Raw genomic sequence first — 14714 nt, forward strand, 5'->3', positions numbered from 1 at the left:
GGGGTTACAATTACATGGGCAAGGTAATGAGTACATTTCTTATCAAGCATTGTAGCCTCCTCTTTGTTTACCCTTCCCATCCATTCCCATCCTTCCCCTGCCCCCCCACTCAATCCTCGCCGCTACACCCCCCCACGCACCAAAGTTGTAAAGTTCATTTTTCGACATAACGACTTGTATTTTTGTAATCAATTTTTAATAACTGTTTTTCATATCTTGCATCTGAAGGATGAAAAATATGGAATACTTCACAAATTTTCATATCATCCTTGTGCAAGTGCCTTGATAATTTCTATATTGTAATTTGGGTAAACGTGCTGCTGAAGCGTGTAGTATCCTGTAAATTTAAGTAGTTAATGATGCATTCTTTATACAGGCATATATCCTTGGTTGACTGTTTGTAACTAGGAAACCTTATTGTTCCTAAAAATGCTATTGATCTTACTTCTCTAAAATTCTGTGTATATTGGAAAAAATTTATATTGTTTGGTCGATTGCTCACATTTGCAATTTTTTGTCAATGACTATTTTAAGTATTTTTCATCTTAAATTTGATCATACTTTGAAGCCTTTATAGCTAGGTCCAAAAGTGATTGCTTTTCAAGTATTTGTTTATAAACTGAGTTAGCTTTGTGGAGCTAATGGATTCAAAGTAAGCCTTGCTTAAGAGCACTTCTAAACTTCTGCAGCTTAAAAATTCCTAAATGAGGTCTTATTGGCAAAAATGTCTACCTGACCCTTTACTCTTCTTCCATGTAGCAACAGACCAACCAGAATATCTTACCCTGACAGCATAGATTTTCTTATTGGAACAAAACTATTCTTAGTTAAAAGGGATCATAGAGAGATAAACAGTTAAGACAGAATCATTTAGACTAGAAGGTATTTTATCAAAATATATTTGTTTTTTATACCTAACATTTCAAAAGTAGCTAAAGCCAAGAAGGTGAAAAAATTTTTCACATGCATGATTACCTAATGTCCTGGTCAGTCTACCATCCAACCAAGCAGGAATTTACACTACTGCCTTTCTTTCACGAAATATTTTCATAGTTACAAGAGAAGTCTATATGTTTCTCCTCGATAATAGGCCTTAAATTGGTAGTTTTTTAATCACAGTGTTTCCTCTTGTCTCTAGGCTGTAAAGCTACAAATGATAAAGCTTTAGGTCCAACTCTACCAAACACTGAGGTAGAAATAATGGAATAATACTTTAAAACACAGTTGCCTTTGATACCCTAACCACTGCAGAACATTGCAAAACATGTGCCTTATTCTTATATTATATATATTTATATATTGTATATTTATACGTGCTGATATTTTATTTCACACAGTGAAACTTACTAGAATTAATTGATAATTTGTCAAATAAATAGATATTTACTACAATAAATAGATTGGAATATAAATAATAAGTTTTATAATGTACATTAGAATATAGAAATTATCAATGCAATGTCTTCGTTATAAACTTTTGGTATGTTCTAAGTGTTCTTGATCTTCTGAATTCACATTGTAAAAAATATTGTTTTCCTCTAATCTATAAGGGATTTTATTCTGCTGCTCTCTTTATTGTTTTAACTCACTGGTTCCAAAATGTTTTCTCCATATTTCTGAATCACTCCTACTGATTATACACAAATTTTGCTGATATGATATGTAAAAGGTATCATTCTTCCACAGGACCCACGGGTCCTAGGATCCCATGTCCCAGTTATCTGCTTCATCAGATAAGAAGGGCAAGATTTCTCATGCAGCCTCCTGAAACATGCCAAAAGAAAGTAATTGAAAATCCATCTCAATTCCTTACGACACTGGAATTAGCAGTAATCAATTTTGAAATGCAATGCAACTTAAAATGAAAGATGAGATCACAAAATCTGAAAGTACACTAATTCAAACTTTCAGTTTAGAAATGACCAGCCCATATGAGTGACCAAGATCACAACTGGCACAAAATTATTTTTAATACCCCTCTTCTAATGATTATTAAACGATTTCAGTCCACCATAAGTAGTCCAATTATGGATCTATCGTTCTATCCTAGAACGATAGATCCATAATTGTTCTACCAAGGCTAGGAAAACTTGACTTACAGGTCAAATATAATTCACAAAAACATTAATTGAGAAGATCATTAATGCTTCAAAATACTGGTACTTCATTAAAACTTGGTTTTGTAGAATAAAAATGTTATCATTCTCAAACCAATGATAACCTACATTTAATCTCCTGAAAGCAATTTCCTTTTCTTATAATCTTTTAAAAATCACATTCACCAAAATAACATTTGACAAGTAGACGATAGTGACATTACAAATTTTTCAAGTTTAGGGTGCAAGTTACAATTGAGTTGATTTATTTACCCAGCACTAATGCCAAACAGGTTCAACCACTCATTAAAGTGTAGAAATAGTACCACCCATCATTTGTGCTGTTCAGTAGATTCCTTGCAGAAATGTGTCAAACAGAACAACCTCCCATAATTCAAACCCAAACACTAGCTAATAAATTAAGTTTCATCACTTAATAAGGTAAATTTTAAAAGTCACAAGTAGTTGCCTTATCATATGTTGTTTTATGTTTTCCCTATCTGTCTAACATAGTACTCATCAGAGATGTGAAAAACATAAAATCTGTCTTTAATTTCTACCATATTCTTGTATAATAGGAAATCGTAGTTTTTTTCTTTTTTACAAAACTTATAATATAGAAAATATTATCCCATGTAAAATAAAATAATCACAAACATTTTACAAAGCCATTAATAGAATTTGTTAGTTAGGAATATATTCTAAGCCATTTTTTAACTTTGTTGTTGACTAAAGATTAATCTTCCAACTGGATGAGAATAAAATCATATCAAAGTGCTTCACGTCTCCAGTCTTTCAAATTGTTATTGCAGATGAATGAATTATGGAAATATAAGCTGACATCAGTACAAGTATATACAGGATTGAAACTCCATGGAATGTATATAAACCTTTCAAAATATTAAGTTTAACAGAATGTCTATCAGGAAGTTGAAATCAGAGAGGAATAATAGTAAAGACATAGAATGAATGTAAAATGGAACAAGGGGCAAGTACAGCTAGAATACTCAATGTACACATGTGATAAAGGAAGTGGTAAATCTGAAATAAATCTTGGAGAAGGGGTTGGTTGAGAATGATAGAAGGAGTCACTCTGATCCAGGAACATTGGACAATTAGATGGACATATTTATTGTAATACACTTGCACAACCTTTTGAGATTTAGTTAAAAAACACAACAAAAAACAAAAACACACAAAAATCACAACCAAACAGCACTCTCTAGAGAGGATGAATATGACCTCTCAAAATTTTAAATTGTTAATGAAGGGTAGTCTTGGGAAAAACAAATAAAGCTGTTCAAAGAGGGCAGTTTGGGGTAGCAGAGAATTTTGAACAGATTTAAATAGATTGTCTAAGGTTATGAATCACCTACATCTGCTGCAAATATTTTCTTCTGTGAGTTCTTTTTGTATGCAAAGGATACTCCAGTCCTCAGCCACACTTGATAGCTTGTGAAGATAGAATGGAAGAAACAAGATAAATAACCCATTACTCTACTGGGGACAGAAGAGTCCTCTGTTTTCTCTCATCTCTCTTCACTACTATTTCTTCATACTTTTAAGTCAAGTGATTTTGAATTATATCTTTCATTCTTTGTTCTGGCAAAGTAATTAGCCAAACTAATTTACTAAATATTATTTGCCATTTTTTCTGCCATGCTGTTTACTTATCCATGAGAGTCCATTAAACTTCACCCTTGCGTTTGGTTGCCACGAAAACCCAACGTCTATGTCAATGACGACAAACTCTAATGTAAAACTTTGTCTCCAAAAAACCATTCCAAGAAGCTGTGATCACAAATATTTAGCTATACTTTTTTTCTTTTACCTTGAAAGTCTTCTTGTGTCTGAAGTGCCACAAAAATAAGTACTCCACTACTTTTTGGTTCCATCACTTCTAACCTCAAATATTTTGCTAACAAGATGCTTAGAGGAAACCGTAGTTTACTTCACTTTTATGTTCTCTCTTAAGACTCTCCTTAGATACCATATCAGGATCAGTGAAGTTATTCTTTGCAAAATTATTTCAATAGATTATTTTTTTCTTGGTCTTGCATTTGCTCAGCAAGATGTATGGAAAAGAATAGAGTTAAATGATCCATACCTTGGGTGACAGTGTCTGTTTCAAAGGACAATGCTTCTATGTCCCAATTCTATGTCCTCCTCTTAGCTCTTGCCTGATTTCCAATTAAGCACAGCTTCTTGGCTTCAAGCCCAGTGAAGCTGAAAGACTATAGGATCTCCTCCCCGCCCCGCTACATCTTCATGGTTTCTCTTTTAAACCTCTTTTAAGTTGCCTGATTTGGACATAGAATTTATTTTCCTGTCTTCATTAAATCTGTTCTGCATTGTAGTGAGCCTAATAGGCTCTGTAAAATCACTTTAGGTAGCAAAAATATTAAGAGACTTTATATAAAAAATTTTGGCCTCCCTCCACTGCTAATATCAATATGCTTGGATAGGGCTTCTAAGAACATTGTATTCTGACCCTTTCAATTTTCTCAATTCTTTTCTGATCCAAAACTTTTTGGCTTATGTAATAAGAGAATTCTTCACTACCTCATGTTGATAAGGATATTATTTTTGTGAGCTACTTTGAAATGTGTAATCATTGGAGTATCCAATCAGATTTTTTTCTGTGTTTCAGTGCTTCACGTGCAGAGACATTGTGGAAAGTGTTACAAACAGAAAAGTGTGAACCCAATATATTCTTTTATTTTGGAGGGCACTTTCTCCCTAAAATTTTTACCCAAATTATCTTTTTCTAAGAATAATTTTGGTAATTAAAGGTCAATTCACATATTTTGATGTCTTAGTTTTTTTTAAGAACTTTGAATTTCACACAGTGAGAGTGTATTTCCTGGGTAAGGACAATTCTCAAGGGAACCTACAGGATTTACAGTAAGGTTTCTGAAGTTTGTATGTTTAGTGTGAAAATGAGCTATCTTTACCCACATTGCTCCCTCTCAACTAAGTCTCCATAGCTTTCTTTGCATGAAAGTCTATTTTTCCCAGGCAATTTTATTAATAGTCTAAGTTGTTAAAAAGTTTGAACAATTAAAATATATCTGTCATAATTTTTAAACTCTTTTGAAATTCCTTTATCAGAATCAAGTTTTCCCCAATCCTAATTCAACCTTTACCATCAAAAACAGTAACATGTTGTTTACATGATATAGTGTCCAGGCAACTATTATTTTCCAGTGGCTTTATATGTATATATGAACATAGAAGCTGATGCTGAGCAAAATGAACTCCAGATATGGAAACAGAGATTTTTTTGCAGTTGTTTTTAATGTGATTTCTATTTTCTTTGGGTTTTTCTCCCTATAGTTTTTCCTCAGCTGTATTTGATTTTGGTACCCTGTGTATTTTGTATACATTTACCTTAATTAGGGAAGTGAAGAGGAACAACAAAACGGCGAGACAAAGGATAAGCCAATGCAATATCAATACACACAAGACAATATGTTGGAAATGTACATTACAACTTGTGAGGAGTATTGAGGTGAAAGAAAACTGTGAGAAAAATGAAAGAGGGGGTAACAAGTTTGAAAAGTTATGTATTTACTACCTTACAATTACTGTAACCCCATTGTACATCAATTTAACAATAAAAATTAAATTAAAACATAAGCTGCATAAAATATAATTTCACTGTATTGTTATAGTAAATATTATTCTTTATTTTATGTAGTAACTTTTTTAAAATCAATACTATTTGGCATCTAATTTGAATTGATTATTGCTTTTTTATCAGAGAGTCATCAAATTGATGTTATCCAACTAGACAATATTTTCACAATAAACGCGAATATTTTGAGAAAAGAATAAACTTAGTACTTTTTCATACTAAAACTGAAAACAGTTTAATTCTATGGAAACCCATAACTTTTAAAAGTAAATAAGTTGTTAAGAGGACAGAATATATGTGTTCCTCAAAATTTCTATGACTAATAACTACTCATTTTCAAATTCTAAACATTCCAAACCTGAGAGATTCAAAACAGTACCTGTTTGCATGTTATCTAATTTTGCAATAGATGCAGTTTACAATGGAGTGTTACAGAATGAGAAGTCAACAGAAAAATAGCCACATTCTGGTAGAGGATAAAATTATGAAGCATAAAGTCATCTTAGTCCAGTAGTTTCCAACTTGTAAAGGGCACTTTAAAATTCCCTTAATTCACATCATGAATATCTTATCTCTATTGTGAAAAAATACTACACCTCTGATAATGTGATGCTCTCCTTGTTCTGGAAAGAATACTACAATAAACTGGGTTGCATCATTTTTCCCCCAGTGAGATTCTTGAGATCAGAACACTTGAAAATGTTATTTATATTTATACTTTTTTAAACTATCACAGATATTCAGGATGCTAAGGTCATAAGATTGTGGTTCAAATCTCCAATAAACTCAGAAAAAGTCAGACACAAATGGCACTGAGATTGAAGTGGTAGCGCATGAGCCTTGAGCATAAACAGGCTCAAAGACAATTTTCAGGCCCAGTTTTCAAGCCCTAGGACAAACCAATAAAACAAAAACAAGCCCCAAATGTAGCATTTTCCTCATTGTATACAGAAGCACGTAATTAAGGAAATTGCTTCCTGTATTACATATAGGTAGAAGAAAGAAGATGTCACACAATTATTCTCTTCATACAATGTCATACAAAACACTCAAAAATGCAATTTTTCTATATTTATAAGTTAATATCGATTTTTTGGCAATTCTGTCTAGATTATTTACTTTATCATTTTATACATGAACTGTTGGAATTATCTATTAACTAAGATCTAATTATAACTCTCTTGAAAGCATATTATAGGCAAATAGAATGCCAGAATCATTTGTGAATTTGTCAATTAAACCCCCTACTTATAAAGAATTTTGTAGTATCCTGTAAAATATGAAATTACAAACAATACTAAAATATTTATGTTAACTTTAAATTCTAATTTAGCAAGATCTACAAAGTCCTGCATTAGATGAACTTTGCTATTTCTCTAGGCTTAAGATTTTGGAATCCTTCCTCATTTCTTTGGAATCGAACAGAATGATGCTTAATTACTTTTTTTTTTTTTTTTTTTTACAAATTTTGGGTGGGAATCATAAGCCATTTTGAATCTAGGAATGTTCTGTAATGAAGAGAGCACTTAAAACACAACTGAAGATTATATACGAGTTGCATTTCAATAGGAAATTTGACTTCTCAAAACATAATGACAAAATTAGCCCAAACTTGCAACTGTGTATTTCTTTCTTGTTGTTTGGTTTGTTTTATTAGACAAAATTGTACTACCTGGTCCAGGGAAGGTATCACTATTTCATTCCACTCTCTAATCTCCTGTCTTAGTTTGAGTGCTAGAATTCCAGGCTTATATCACATTGCCCTGCCTTGGTTTGTTGGTTTATTTAATCTAGACATAGACTAGCAATTCTGAACTTCTCCAATGATATTATCCACTAGACTGACTGCTCAGAGTGTTTATGTACTATTTTCAAAGATCTTCTAACACTTGACACAGGATATGATCATTTTCAGATGCATCTGCTGGGATCTCTGATTCATTCTATCCCTTTAATAATAGTTACTTGACTCTCTTACTATCTCTCGTCCCTACCTATGTAATAGTCTCAAACTTTTTTGAAAAAAGTTCACTTGAGTACTTTCTAATATTAAAATTTATCTCTTAATTCTTACTCAGGACATATTTTCTTGCTTTTAAAAAACTTTTCTACATATTCTAAGAGTTGTTTCATTTGTGTATTTGTGTATGCACATATAAGTGCCTCTGTGTGTATGTGTATGTTTGTATGTATGTATGCAAAAGCCTCAAGCTCTTATTCATCAATCTTGCTCATGACTGGTATTCCATCACCTTAGACATTCTTCCAATCCAGGTTTTGGCTGGTAGTGTGGCAAAGACTGTTCTGCCCAGGATGCATGCAAACTGTACTTCCCACAATCCTTTACATTCTTAGGTTTTATTTCTGCAGAAGTATCAACTTTTAAACTACAAACATTTTTGTGAGTGAAAACTCTAAGCTGTAGCCCAGATTTTTAACTCAAAAATTCATATAAAGTTAGATGAACATACACATTGCATATGCTGGGTGCACACTGTTAGAAATGTGATCTTAAGTTGGGTGGTGGAGAGATCTGGGGATTGGGGTTAAAATCCAGCCCAGGTAGGAAAGTCCCAGAGATTCTTTTCTCCAAATAACTACAAGAGAACTAGAAGTGGCACTGTGGCTCAAGTCGTAGAGCTGTAGCCTTGAGCTGAATAGCAGAAGGACAACGCCCAGGCCCAGAGTTCAAGTGCCAAGACCAACAACAAAATGCAAGTAAAGGAAAGAAAAAGAAATGTGATCTTAGCCACTAGTTCACTGCTAGTATAATCCCTGCTCTCTCAAGATGGACTTTTTTTTTCCAGTTAAGTCCATGCCCTTATATCTGACTTGCATTGGAACCAGAATTATTCTTCCATTCTACTTTTTTAAAATTTGTGCGATTAGCAAGCATGATTTAGAACGGTAAAGGCCTCATACTTCATGTTCCACTTAGGAACACTCCCATAAATCTACATACTGGACTTGGCTTTATTGTTTCGATGTTGTCTTATTTGTAGTCTTCTATATTGTATTGAACCCTTATACTTAAACACAGAACTTCTCTTTCTCCTATTATTGCAAATGTTTCGCTTACTGTTAACTCATGTGCAGTAGGGAAATAATGCACAGCACATACTCTCACAAAAAGAATGATCTGAGGAACTTCTTCCCATTTAAAATTTGGCTTAATTTGCAGAGCAATTATGAAGTTTGAACTAAATGTACTCATGGACAAAGTATTTATAAGCAATATAAATTTTATATTTTATCTTTACTAAGTTGTCTCTGAAACACCTGTTACCTTATGTCCAAAAGTGTCCTTGTGTTATTTCAATGAAGCCAGAAAACATTCATTAGACCTCAAGAAGCACCAACGATTCTTACTGGACTTTGTGGAAACTGATCCCAGGAGAGGAATTGAACATAGAGGAATGATAAAGTTCAAATTAAATTGTGCTTTCCTTTTCACTGTACAAGAAAAGAATCCCAAGGCTTGAATGAAACTCTGTCCCTTACTTTTTCCAGTGTGTTTTTTATTCATATAAACGTGTCTGTAAACTTCTAGTTGACAGTATTACAAAAGATAATAATATGCCATGTGAAGGCCAGCATAGAATAAAAGGAATTAATGTTGCTGTGTTTTAGTTAGTTTGTATTTTTTTGCCAATTTTGGGGCCTAAACTCTGGGCCTCTCCTTCAGCTCTTCTGCTCAAGGACAGTGCTCTACCACTTGAACCACAGCACCATTTCTGACTTTTTCTGTTTGTGTGGTACTGAGAAATGAGGGCCTCATACATGCAAGGCAAGCACTCTACCACTTAACCACATTACCGGCTCCTAATAACATTGTTTTAAAATTGTTCTACTGCAAAGAAACAAAGACATGGAGGTTTAAAAGTGTCTTATGGATGAATATTTCACCCCTGAGATGATTCTCTTTTTGCAGGAGTCAGTTATCAATTCCTTTAGTCTGGTCCTGAGTTCTCCATAGCAATAAGGATTCCAAAAAAGCAGGATACTGTATGATCAGCACAAGCAGCCTCTTTTCAGACCAGTACTCCTTTAAGGAGAGTCCCAAAGAACTATCTGGGGGTTGTTTTTGTTTGCTTGTTTGCTTAGATTGTCCTGGTTCTGGGGCTTGAACCCAGAGGCTGGACCCTGTCCCTGAACAGTTGTCTTTCTTGCCCACCTATCCTCAAAGCTAGTACTCTACTGCTTGAGCCAAAACTCCACTTTAGGCTTTTCTACTGTTTATTTACAGATAAGATTTTGACAGACTTTCCTGACTGGGTTGGCTTTGAACGTAGATAGTAAGAAAGCCAAGTGATATCAACAATATGGGCTTCTCTTTTGAAAAAATAAATATTAGATGAAGCTTATTATAAAGCTAATATTTGACACTTTTTAAAAAAGAGAATATGCCCAGCAAAGAAGCCATAACTTAACTCAGCAAAAGAAGGTGCACTGAATCATTTTGGAATTATTTTTTATGCTTGGAAAGATTACTATTGACCGTGTCATTCCTTTTGGGGAAACTGAAAGTCATATTTGCACTTTTTTTGTTGGTCATGGTGCTTGCACTCTGATCCTGTGCGCTGGTGCTTGCACTCTGATCCTGTGCGCTGTCCCTCACCTCTTCATCTCAAGTTGAGCACTCTACCACTTTAGCTACAGCACCACTTCCGGGTTTCCTGTGATTAATTGAAGATAAGGGTCTCATGGACTTTCCTGACAAGGCTTGCTTTGAACTACAATCCTCTGGTCTCATCCTTCTGAGCAGTTAGGATTATAGGTTTGAGTTACCAGCACCTGGCTCATATTTGCATTTATGTGTACTTAATGATACTATGTAGACAAAGAATGGAACTTTGAACCAAATGATGACATTGCAGCTTTTAAGAAAAATTGGGGTAGGAATAAATATGTCCTCATTTTTCCATGTTGTTTTATTAATGACTCATGAGCTATGGGACTCTTACATTAATATCCTCTGCCATCTGTGTAGGTGTTATTTAGTATTAGGCAATATTCATAGAGTAATATAGAAAGACTGAGATTTTTAGAAAGCAAAGGAGATCAGGTATGAAAGAACAGCATAGAAGGAGATACATTTATCACACAGATATTAAGAACTAGCCAAAGAGATTTAGAATGTTAAAGGCAATGAGGAATGAGCCTAGTTGATAACTAGTTCTTCAATAACCAAGAATATTTCCCTAGAACAGTTTCTGGTATATGTTAGTTATTATCATTTATTCCTTCCATCTGGAGTTATTCCTTCTCTTCAATCACAACTTTTAATTAGCCTCTGCCTTTTTGGTGCCATGACTGACCAAAAAGATTTCCAAATCTCACTTAGACTAACCTTCCCTGTGATTATCTGTGACTACTCAAAAGCTTGGAATCTTTGAATTTCCAGAATTCATCTTCACTTAACATTTAAGTACATTCCTGGCATTAACTGCAGTGATCTAATGAACAAAACATTTTTTTCAACACAGTATCCTAATATAGGCAAAATGCATGAATTAGGGACTATTGTCAAGTATCAGTATGGAAGGAGCAATTATATATTCCAAGTGTGTGTTCTTTATTTTGCATTTACTGTTTTGTTTTGTTTTGTTTTTGACAGTACAGGGGGCTTAAACTCAGGGCTAGGGAATTATTCCTGAGCTTTTTTTTTCCATCAAGGTTATCACTCTACCACAGCTCCAGGGCACACAAATCCCTTGGTCTTGTAATTTAATTGTGATGAGTCCCCCTTCAAGCACCTTACCCTTCCAGGCCCCTAGAGCTCAGCCGTGAAGCCCATGCATCCCCCACAAAGATAGCAGGAAAAGTTACCAAAGGGTCTGACCATCTTTGTTGCAACCCACTTCTACACACACACAAATCCAGACTGGTGACAGAAAACTCATCCATGCAGCACCTGAAATTTGCCAATTGATCACTCACCTGAGCACTGTCAGGATGTACAAGTAGAAAGATGATCTATCTCTCTTTCCCTCTCTCTCTCTTTCCCTCTCTCTCTGTCTCTCTCTCTGTAATGCACACACACACATACACGACTCAGACCAGTGCCTCTGTTCGTTCTTCATCTGGGACAATGTACAAGGTGGAGCATGGAGGTTCCCTTGAGAGAACCAGGGGCTCCCACACAAGGGGAGCACCACTCAAATGATACAGCACCACCCCGCTCCTCCCTTTCTCCAGGGCCAGATCCTTCCCCTTGGGAACAACCAGCCTTGACTCCACATTCACCAAAACCTAGGCCAGGATGCTGGGTGAAGGAGTCCTGAGACAGGCGTCTCCTCAGAGCCTGGGAAAGGAAACTAGCAGAGGGTCATGGTGACCTCAGAGGGGTGTCTGAGCAGGGGTGGGGGCAGTGTTGGGGAAATGGATGGAGTCCTAAGGCTACATACATGGACATACTCCTTACTTCTAGCTTACATGCTTCGGGGCTACTTGGTGAATTCTTGGGGAGGACAAGGAGACCAAATGGACCAAGAACACCAGCACATGTTGGCAGAGCTTGGAAAGGTGATGACCCTGTGAGAACTTTTGACAGCTGAGGGGGAGGGGAACAGGCCGGGTGTATGTGTGTGGGGGTTGGGGGGGTTGGGGGTATTCCTCCCAGATTTTCACCTTCTGCTTTGACCCCCAGCGCCCTTCACCTCCCTCTGGGTTTTTCTGGGACCCTTTTCAGGTGAAAGGATGACCAAGCACAGAAGACAAGGGCTCACACAGCTGGGGGCGGGGTCTATCTTCTGCATCCAAAACCCCATGCCCAGAAAAAAGGAAAAGACAGAGAAAGCAAGTGTGGAGGTGCTTCTCGCCACCTTTGACTAAAGCCACCAAGCTCCCACTAGGGAGAGAAAGGGTGCAGATGCATGGCTCTGTGGCTCCCACTGCTCCAGGCCAGGGACGATGTGGTGCCCCTCTTCATCCATCACTGCATCTGCCCTTTTCCTGGGACAATGGCTGCTGGGATGGGGATGGGTTCCCCGGGTTGACACCCACCCCCTATCCTTGAGGCGCATTAGTGGCAGAGCCCTGGCTGGACTGTGGGGTGTGAGGGAGGTGCAAGTCCGGGAAATGGGGGGGGATTGCCAGGTACAGGTGTCTCAGGGTGCAGGCCCACTGGGTGGTCACTCACCTGTGCTGCTGGGAGAAGTTATTGGTGGATGCTCCTGGTGGGGTGAACAGCAATGGAGGGGGCATTGCAGACACTCAGGTCCAGAGCAGAGGACCAGGGGCCAGGACCAGGTCAGGGCTGCAAGCCTGCCAGCAGCTTGCCACCACCTGAGGTTTGAAATGCGGTGCCTTGGAGGAAGCAGGGGAGGGGACTGGGAAGCAGGAGGGCACATCAATTTCCTACTCCAAAGTAGCATCAAGTCTCTTGCTCACTACTCAGCCACCTCTACCTTCTTCAACTGCTGGTAGTGGTGACAACATACCAAGGGAATGCCTGGGGTACAGGGTAGCATGGAATGTGGGCGTGGCCACCATTCTTGTATTACATTGGTCAGAAAGAAACATGAAAGAATGGTGGTGTGGCCAGAATCCTGTGATGCAGGCAGCATGGGCAGAGTCAAGAGGACAGCACCTCCCACAGCCACTTTCCCAGGGAACTATGTCCAATTCATTTGGGGACAAGAGGGTGACCTGCTTTACCCAGATGGCTGCACAGATTCTTGTGTATGTCTATTTGTTGCCAGTCCCAAACGTTGAACTCAGGATCTGGGCACAGTCCATGAGCTGCTTTTGCTCAAGGCTAGCCCTCTACCACAAGAGCTACACAGCTCTACTTCTGGCTTAGTTGGCACTGAAGTTGGACAGGGGTCTCAAGGACTTTCCTACTTAGGATGACTTTGATCCTCCCATCACAGCCTTTTAAGTAACAAGGAGGATTGCTGAGAGCCACTGGTGCCTGCCTCATCATTGGTCTTGCTGATGTTCTTGGACAGACTGGTGAGTTCCCTATCCTCGGGTTTAAGTGGTGGGAGCTGGAGCCCACAGTTGGTATACTGGTCCTGCTACCTCCAAATGGCAGGAGATCCTAAGAAATTCATCCCTATCCATATGATTACCAATGGAATGTGATTAATGTCATGAATGAATGAGCAGTTGTTGAATGATAAAATTATATGATAAAATTATGCACAATTATATTATAGGATCATGATTGATTTTAATTAATACTTTATTAAGCATTTAAACTATCACATTCATTAAGTGGAGGCATAATGAAATACCTAAGAATTGGACCTCATGTACTATAAAGGTGCCATTTTTTCTGCCAAGACTGGGATTGGAACTCATGGTCTGGGTAACTCTGTTGCACTGTGTGGGAAGCGAAAGATTTCCTCCTTGAAGTCAAGAAATTTAAGTCTATTCCTTAGGCCTGAAATTGATCCCCACCACTAGAAAACATCCTACTCATGTACAATTTACATATATGCTTTATATTTATATACATATGTTGACTCCATATTGCATTCAGTGGAGTTATTCATTTTATTTTTTGTTTTAATCATGTATTGACCATTTATCTTATTGACTATTATGACACAAGAACATTTTTTACATTGATTACATAGGACATAGGTCTGCATATGTATTCCGCTTCATACCTGAAACCCAGAAGATTCACAGTAAAGGAAAACATGTCACCATCAGCTTCTTACTCCACAATTCATTGTTTGGGAGTGCTGGCATCTGAACTCATGGCCTACAAGGCCAAATTCATGAATGGGTGAGTGTCACACGCCATCCTGGGGCAAATTTACCTGAAAGGCAGTTCCTAGGACCTGAGATCGAGCCCCAGGGGTTGACAAAATAAGAACAGATTGACACAAAGATGGCATTATACTAATAAATACATATCTTTATAGCATGCCAGAGATGTCTGTCCATTATTCACTTATATAGACTACATTTGTACCAATTCTTGGGTATTTATTATGCCTCCGTGTAATTATTGTTATTGTTTTCAT

The 14714-nt window shown here is 37.0% G+C and overlaps 1 pseudogene; it reads right to left on the reverse strand.

Annotated features, from left to right (window-relative positions):
* Nucleotides 1-232: 232 nt before the first annotated feature.
* Nucleotides 233-329, reverse strand: LOC122123166 (annotated as a pseudogene).
* Between the last annotated feature and the right edge of the window lie 14385 nt (nucleotides 330-14714).

This window comes from Dipodomys spectabilis, unplaced genomic scaffold (assembly GCF_019054845.1).
Source record: "Dipodomys spectabilis isolate Male_0828 unplaced genomic scaffold, ASM1905484v1 ptg000224l, whole genome shotgun sequence".
NCBI classification, from domain to species: Eukaryota; Metazoa; Chordata; class Mammalia; order Rodentia; family Heteromyidae; genus Dipodomys; species Dipodomys spectabilis.